Below are 9,695 nucleotides of genomic sequence, written 5' to 3' on the forward strand. Positions count from 1 at the left end.
CTAGCTTATATCATGAACATTTTAGTTTTTCTATATGTCCTTCAAATTCATAGTAATGGATATACATACACACATATGTACATATACATCTGTACTTATGCATATTCTGTTGGATTATACTGTATATTAGTAAAATATTTTAGTGTTGGATATTTTTATTTTGTTTATAATTTGCTATCATTAAGGCTAAAATAAACATGTTTGAGTATATTTGAGGATGTTTTGCTTCTGTTTGGTTACCTGGGATAAAATTAGAAATGAAAATAAAATATTCAACTCTAAAGCAATTTAATTTCTCTGCTGTATTGCTTATCAGAAAGGCTGTACTAAATTTCTAAGTTAGCAGTAATGAATGAATAGGGCGATTTCTTTACAGTATCACCAGCATTGGATATTTCGGTGTTTTGTACACTTGCTTGCTACTTTTACTGTGTAAAACAATACTTTAAAATTGCTTTATTTTAGATTTGATAATTAGAGAAGCTATTTACACCATTCTTTTATCAATTTTATTTCCCCTTTTGTAAATTATCATATTGTTTGCCCATTAATTTCTTTGAAATCTTGAATCTTTTTTATAAATTCAAATACACATTATCATTATCATATTGAAGAAAATATGCATAACTTATATAACAAACAATATTATCATTTATTTAGGTTTTATTTCCTATTACCCAGAAGATTGATATGTATATAAATTTCATCCTCTCTCCTTTTGAATTTTTTATTAATTCAAACAAATAAAAATGTTACTCCACCACAGAGCTGTTAATTATTCTATTTCATTACTTGCTAATTTTTCTTTTGTTTAATGCTCATTTTCACTGCTTAATGCACCTGCCATTTATTTTAAATTAAGAGAGTAAGAAATGAAAATAACATTTTCCCATATTGATTCCAAACACACTTAATAATTCTGCTTTCATGTTTTTCCTTAGAAAGTTTGTTCACATAACAAGAGTTGGTATACAATTATTGCTATTTTAAATCTTTATCTTATATCCCACTTAATATTTAAAATGTTGCACAAGTTATGCCATATTTATGTATTGATGCCAAATAATATGTTCTAATGTCTGATAGGGAAAGTCACTTTTTTATCATTTAATAATCCTACATATTTTCTTCTAAATAAACATTTTTTGTTGTTGTTGTTGTTGTGGCATGGGAAGATTAGCCCTGAGCTAACATTCAGTGCCAATCTTCTTTTTTTTAAATGTGAGCTGCCACCACAGAATGACCACTGACAGACGAGTAATGTGGTCCCGTGCCCAGGAACCGAACCCAGGCTGCTGAAGCAGAGCATGCCAAACTTCTTTAACATCTAGGCCATCAGGGCTGGCCCTAAATAAACATTTTTCAAGTTTACTTTTTATAAAGAATCATACTAACAAGTTCAAATCAAATTTTGATGTCAGTATTTAAATTGGAATGTTTTATATACATAGTTAGAACTGATATTTTTAGTAATATAAAATAGTCCCTTCCAGGAATATGTTCTATATCTCCAATTATTAAAATTTTCATTTAAATCTTCCAATGATAGGATTATACAGTTTTCATCTAGAGTTTCTCCACATGTTAAAATTCAGTTTTATCCCTAAATATTTCCTATAATTGCTACTCTGATGAATCTCTACCTTTTTAAAATTATATTTTCAAGCTGTTGTTAATTACTGGAATAGAAAAGTATAAGAAAATTTATATCTTTATGAGTAAATATTTATTAGTCTATGATGGATTTACATGTATGTTCTACGTACATAACTTCATATATGTGTGTATATACACACATAGCAGTAATACACATATATATGCATACTCCTAACAAATATTTATTTCTCATTCATTTTTTCTTTATATTTTCATTCTCAAGAAATCTCAATGCTTTATTAATAATACAGAAGTATTCCTTCTGATTTTAAAATTAATTTAATTAATTTAATTAAAATTAAGCCATTCCCTTTATGACTCTAAAAACAGCTATGTGCCTATTCTCTTAAAAATGCACACACAGAGGGGCTGGCCCAGAGGTGCAGCAGTTAAGTACACACGTTCCACTTCAGCAGCCCAGGGTTCGTGGGTTCAGATCCCGGATATGGACGTGGCACTGCTTGGCAAGCCATGCTGTGGTAGGCATCCCACATATAAGGAAGAGGAAGATGGGCACGGATGTTAGGTCGGGGCCAGTCTTCCTCAAGCCAAAAAAAAAGAGAGAAGGATTGGCAGCAGATATTAGCTCAGGGATAATCTTTCTCAAAAAAGAAAAAATGCACACACGCTCAGACATACACACATACTCAGAGATTTTGCATAAATGCTGCTATTGATTGTAATACTGCTTTTCTATTTTGCAAGGAAAAGCTTTTATTTTATATTGTAAGATGGATTTGTTAGGATTTGGTTTTGAATTTTAGCAATTACTTTTTATATATTTATTAAATTATTACATGTTATTTCATATTTAACTTGTTAACATGGTATTATGTTAACATTCTTTCTGATATTGATATCAATCCTTGGATTTCTAAGGGGAGAATCGCCTATTTGTTCATGGAATAGTATTCTTTAAGTATAGAAACTAAATTCAAATTGTTAGCACTCTGTATAATCATCAATTTATCTTTATCATTGAGATGAGTGAAATGTTGGTTTTGTCATTAGAAGGGACAAGGAAGTGTTGTTGTAGGGTGAGAAACTAGATACTTCAAATTATTTTAATGGAAGATAGGAAAATATCAAAGGCAGGAAAAGAAATAGTCCAAAAAGACAAACATTACAGATAATAATTCTTCCTAGGGCAAGTCTAGTGAAAACTGGTTGCATAATATTTCATATTAAATTATAATCGAGGATAAACATAACCATTAGGAATATTTTCAAGTAACTATCTCTGCAGTTACCAACAGTGCACAGCAGACCGTGAGCCCTTTGAAGGCAGAGTGCTCTTTCCCTGTCATTGCAAATAAACAAAAGAAGGTTTTTGGAATCCAGTATTTAATTTCTGATTTTATTTTATTGTACTTATTTTCATACTTATGAAATTACTGGTGGCAGCTCATTCTTCATATAGTAAAACACTGGGTTCGTATTTATGTGAAAATTCAGTTATGGATACATTCTCTAAATATTTCAAAACAGGAAGAAAAATATTCTGGATTGCTCTAAAACATGTGAGCATGCCTCTAACACTTGCAAGTAAAATGTGCCTCATCTTCCCAGTGTCTTAAACTCCTACTCAAACTTTGAAACATTTTTTTAACTCAAAATCTTTCTTGATTCTACCTACAACCTTGCAGGAGGAATTTGTCCTCCTGCCCACTCTCAACTGTATCTTTGTTTCTGGTAGATATAATGGAAGCACACAGGCTTCAGAGATGAAAAAACAAAACCCCAGAAATTCAAATCCTAAATCTGCTACTTATTAGCAGAGTGAGACTGAATGATTTACTTCAAAGTTTTATTTTCTTTTTTGCTCACTGGGATACTGTCACTTCCCTCACAGGGATGGTTTGAGTCATTTACGAAAGAATGTGTGTGTTAAATCTCAACAAAATTAGTTCATTTTCACTCGTTTCTGATACTTTTAATGTTATATTCATCACAGAATTCTTCTCCTGTTACAACGTTTGTCAGTCTACTTGAGGTCAAGGACTATGCTTTATTCATCCTTGTGTCTCATGTTGACTCAGTGAGTCTGGGAAATCAATTACTGTGCTCCAACCTCTGGGAATCAAAAAGACCAGGAAGTGCTTGCCCAGTTAATTCCTAAAATTCGTTTATGTATTTGCCTAGAGTGCCTCCTGTGGAGTTTGTATCTATTGTGTATTCCTCCAAATATGTGGGCAGTAGTCCCTCACTACATGCTTGTTGATGATGTTTGAAAGAGAATAAATTAATTTTGTTGGCTGATTCCAGTTTGGAAAATACATAATGGATATTTTCTATAACCTGACTAAGCAAAGTTTCTGTTCTTGTGTGTCTGACATCTAATAATAGTGTCAATGTCAGGCTGGATGGTGGCTCTCAACACTGCGACTTTGAGAAACCTCCAGGAACCTCCATTATCGGCAAATCCACATGGAACTGTGATACACAACTGAAAGGTTATAAACTGAGTCATTTCCCCTAAAGAAAATGGAACACTTGGAGTGAAACTCCAGGGGCATAAATCCGTACCAGAGGGATTGCCCTTGTCCAGTCCAGGCTGCAGTTGCTCCGGAAGGTCTTCATTCTGGAACAGTCCGGAGATTTCTGGGAAACAACATCTATGTCTTGATCCCTAAGCTACTTCCAGTCTTCTCTCACTTATCACAGCCCCAAACAAAATTGCTCCAAGACTTTGAAATCTTTAATAAGAGCTAGGCCAGGTTAAAAGCACTGCCCTGAATACTTACCTGTCAGGGGAGATACCATGATGGTTTTCCCAGGGCAAGTTTCATCCATCCAAGTTGGAAACACTGACCTCTGCGATTTACCCAACTTTGGGAAACTTGACTGCATAATTGGTGATAGTGGGGGACTGTGTTCTCACTTTCCCCTGGAAAAGTAAAAAAACGCTTCCTTGAGGCAAGTACAGAGAAACATTTCTTGGGGTTTAATTTCAAAGTTGGGAAGATTGGGTTGAAAAGAAATCAATAATTTGGTATTGTAGGTTCACATTCATACCATATCATTAGGAGAAATAAACAACTTCCACACAGCAGGAAATGATCCTTCTTTGCATCAACATGGTAATATTAGGGAGGAGAGGAAGGTGACTCAGATAATGCTGACATTATTTTGACTTGTTACAGCGGTTACTACCATTGTTCCTAATGGATAATCAAAGCATCAGGATGTTAAAATACATTTATGATTGCCAAGAAGATGGAGCCTCTGCTCCTGTAATTTTCTGCCTGTCTTAGGGTCAATCTTTTTTATTATCAACATCAATTAAACTCTTTCTCTGTTTGCTTTGTCCATAGGCTGCAGCAACCATACTGTGCTCTTCTCCCACAAGTAACCATCCTTTTAAATGTCCGATAAAAATATGACATCTAGGCCATTCGAGTCCACCAAAAAAGGGGCCACTATATTTTCTCTCACACACACACACGCAGACACGCACTTTCCACTTTCCTTCACACACACCCATAAACATCTTTCCCTTTTTCCTCATTAGAAAAAATGATAGGTATTAAACAAGGATTGACTTACATTTTTAAAAAAGAGCAATGAAAATCTATTTGCAATTCTGAAATACATTTTGATTGTATCTACAATTGTTTACACTATTTCAAAGAGGATATGGTCCCAAGAGCACGTAAAAGTTTTATTATTCTTTTTTAAATATTTTATCAAATAATTTTCTGTCCAATTATGCTAAATGTTTTTCTCATAAATATTACTTTGTAGCATAATTGTTGAGTGGGTACATCATTTAGAATTCCACTTACTAAGTAGGGGAAATAATGATTTAATTACCAAAATTAATGCTAACCAAATGAAGTATGTAGTCTTAATTATACTTTAAAATATTGGTATCGATTCCTGGTAGAAAACGCAAAGATATTTTCTGCTTTTGATAAATTAATAAAATAACGTTAAGTAATTGTCAGTAATATATTTTTTGGATCTTAAGTAAACATCCACCTGGTCAGTGCACCAGCTGGGGAAAAATCAGTTAAAAGACAGTCCTGTGAGGCTAAAGTAGAAAATTGTACAAATCAATATATATATCATCTTGAAATGAAAAATATGAACTAATTGTTACAAAGCAGGAGCTCACAAATTGGCAAGAACTTCTATCACAGGAAGTAATCTATTAGCTTCTAGACTAACCAGGTGCTATCTCTAACAGAATTGAATAATTGGAAGGATTTAATCATTTTCCAATGAACAATTATCAAATTAATTGCCTTCTCTGGACCTTTCAGTTAAGGTTAGAATCTCACTGATGAAATCTTCATCAAACATTGCCAATGAAAACCATATTTATACAGGAGCTTTGAAAGAGTTCCCAATGGTCACAGTCGAAATAATTTAAGCAAAAATAAATAAATAACAATAGCATCTGATTTTAACAAAGAATAAGATAATTATCCTTGAGTCCATATTGATTTTATTTTTTTATCTTAATACTTAGAATTTTCGTGCAATAAATGTTTTTCTCTTGACATACAGTTCAATTCATTTTAACATATGTATAGATTTGTGTGCCCACTACCACAATCAAGATAAGGAACAGTTCTATCACAACACAGAACTCACTGTGCTATTCTTTTAGCACAAGTTAGGAGTCACTTCCTCCCTGATCTTACATCTGGCAACCACTGATTTGTGCTCTAAAATCATAGTTTTTTTTTTCTTGTCAAATGGCATACAAATGGAATCACATAGCATATAAACTTCTAAAACTGGCTTTTTCACTCAGCCTAATGCCTTTGAGATTCATGCAAATTGTTGCATACTTCAGCAGTTTGTTCTTTTTTGTTACTGGGTAGTACTCCATGGTGTGGATATGCACAGTTTGTTTATCCACTTACCAACTGAAGGACGTTTGGGTTCTTTCCAGTTGTTGTTTTTTTTTTAAGATTGGCATCTGAGCTAACAGCTGTTGCTGATCTTTTTTTTTCTTCCTTCCTCTTCCCAAAGCCCCACAGTACAGAGTTGTCTATTCTAGTTGTAGGTCCTTCTGGCTCCGCTATGTGGGACTCCACCTCAGCATGGCTTGATGAGCCGTGCTGGGTCTGCGCCCAGGATCAGAACGGGGGAAACCCTGCGCCGCCAAAGTGGAGCACGCAAACTTAACTGCTTGGTCACGGGGCCAGCCCCTCCAGTTGTTTTTTGTTTTGTTTTGTTTTTGCAAATATGCATAGAGCTGCTATAAACATTTTTGTACAGATGTTTGTGTAAACATAGTTTTCAGTTCTCTGGGCTAAATATGCAGGAGTGGGATTGCTGGGTCATATAGTAAGTGTATGTCTAACTCTATAAGAAACTGCCAAAACGTTTTCAGAGTAGCTATACCATTTTGCGTGTCCACCAGCAATGTATGATCTCCACCTTGTCTGCGTGCTTGCCAACTCTTCACAGGGTTAGTATTTTTTTTAATGTCATTCTAATAGATGTGTAATGTATCTTATCATGATTTAAATTTGCATTTTCCCTAAAGGCTAATGAGGTTGAACATATTTTCATGTGCCTTTTGCCGTCATTGTATCTCTTTTTGTGGGTGTTTGTTCAAGTTCTCTGATCAGTTTTTAAATATATTGTTTGTTTTTTATTGTTGAATTTTGTGAGTTCTTCATATATTCTGAATACATTTCATTTGTTGGATTTGTAATTTGCAAATGTTTTTACCCAGTCTGTATCTTGTCTTCATTTTCTTAAAGTATCTTTCATAGAGCAAAAGTTCTAAATGTTGATAAAGTCTAATTTATCTTTTCATTTTCTTTTATGGATCATGCTTTCAGTGTCATAGTTAAGACTCCCTCTTCTACCACCAAGCTGCATAGATTTTCTTCTAAAACTTCTATAGCTTTACTTTTTACATTTAGCTCCATGATCCATTTTGAGTGAATTTTCATATAAGCTGTGAGGTTTAAGCTGAAGTTCATAATTTTTCTGTTCCTTTCATCCAAGTGCTGTCCTTTTACCAATGTCACAGTGCCTTAGTCACTGTAGCTTTATAGAAAGCCTTAAAATCAAATAATGTGATTCCTCAAAATCTAGTCATTTTTTTTTTTCTTTTTAGGAAGATTAGCCCTGAGCTAACATCTGCTGCCAATCCTCTTTTTGCTGAGGAAGACTGGCCCTGAGCTAACATCCATGCCCATCTTCCTCTACGTTACATGTGGGACGCCTACCACAGCATGGCTTGCCAAGTGGAGCCATGTCCACATCCGGGATCCAAACTGGCGAACCCCAGGCCACCAGAGCAGAACATGCACACTTAACCACTGCGCCACCAGGCCAGCCCTCAAAATCTATTTTTCTTTATCAGACTGGTATAAATAAATATTTGAATAAATAAGTAAATGGAGAAAAAGGAGTAAAACTTTCTTATAGAAGAATTGAAAATAATATAGAAGGAATGAGAAAAATATAAAATCACCAATAGACCACCACAGTAAAGATTTCTATAGGCAATATCCATGGATGAATGCTAAAACTTTTAGTTGCTGAAACACTAAGGAGAAACACTGCATGGCCTCTAGGTATCTTCCCAAAATATTTATATTACTATGGTGGTTTTAACATAAATTTCCAATCCTTTGATACTCCTCCCTGAACAAGATGGAGTTTAATTCTCCTCCCCTGGAGTGTGAGCTAGATTTAATGACTCACTCATAACAAATAGAATATGGAAAGGTAAAAATCGGAATTTTATGGTGGCGAAACTCAGCAGACGGCACTTTAACCAAGTGATTGTGGTTAGCATCACCTGTAATAAATCATGTTGAAATCAGCTACCCTGATAGGATGCAATGAAAAGGGAACACCACCTCTGTGTTATACTTTCCTATAATGCATAACCCTCAATCCAATCATGAAAAAACATCAGACAAACCCAAATAGCTATAAAATAAAGACCAGTACTCTTCAAAAGTGTCAAGATCATGAAAGACAAGAAAAGACGAAGGGACCATCAAACATCGGACAGAACTTATAGAGACATGAAGACTAAATGCAAAATGGTATCCTGCATAAATACAGGAAATGAAAAACCAGAGAAAATATTGGTTAAAAAAAATCCTCATAGGGGCTGGCCCCGTGGCCGAGTGGTTAAGTTCGCGCGCTCCGCTGCAGGCGGCCCAGTGTTTCGTTGGTTCGAATCCTGGGCGCGGACATGGCACTGCTCATCAGACCACTCTGAGGCAGCGTCCCACATACCACAACTAGAAGAACCCACAACGAAGAATATACAACTATGTACCAGGGGGCTTTGGGGAGAAAAAGGAAATAATAAAATCTTTAAAAAAAAAAAATCCTCATAAAGTCTATAGTTTAATTAATATCATTGTACCAGTGTTAATTTCTCAGTTTTGCTAAATATATCGTGGTTATATAAGTTGTTAACATTTGGGGAAGATTTGTGAAGGGTATAGTGAATTCTTGGTACTATCTTTGCAACTCTTCTGTAAATCTAAAATTATTTTAAAAGAAAACTTCTAAAAAACATCTTTCCCTTTGTTCAGTTATAAATACCAAAGCATTAACCACCAAAACATTAACATTCTTTTTGTTTACATTCTCTATTAAAGGACTCAATCATAGACATAAAACAATCCTTTCACTCACAGAAAACTTAAATTTTTCCATTTCCAATTTGTCACATTTTTAGTGACACCCAGCAGTGAATAAGAAGTCCATATTGAGTATATGATCTGCTGTTAGAAAGTGTACTATATACTCTTGCAGTATATATCTATTTCTTTTGCCAATATTTTCTCAATTTTCCTTTCATTTGATAAAAACACCGCAATCTTCCATGGGGAACCCCTCTCCCCCACTCTCAGTTCATTTGATTTTGGACAGGGTTGTTTCAGGATAGGTATAAAGTTTAAGACTAGACCTTGAAAGTGTTTCATATGCCTGGCGCTAATAATGGATGCCAGGATGAGTACATCACTTTTGGTAGTTCAATCAGGGCTAATCTTGGGACATTTTTTAAGTGCCTGGAAAATAACTGTCTCTCATTGCACTGA

At 34.5% G+C, this 9,695-nt stretch overlaps 1 pseudogene; it reads left to right on the forward strand.

The window, feature by feature from the left end:
• The first annotated feature begins 4,392 nt into the window (after nucleotides 1-4,392).
• On the forward strand, nucleotides 4,393-4,546 carry LOC124243106 (uncharacterized; annotated as a pseudogene).
• The last annotated feature ends 5,149 nt before the right edge of the window (nucleotides 4,547-9,695 follow it).

The sequence above is a fragment of the Equus quagga genome, chromosome 7 (assembly GCF_021613505.1).
Source record: "Equus quagga isolate Etosha38 chromosome 7, UCLA_HA_Equagga_1.0, whole genome shotgun sequence".
Taxonomy (NCBI): domain Eukaryota; kingdom Metazoa; phylum Chordata; class Mammalia; order Perissodactyla; family Equidae; genus Equus; species Equus quagga.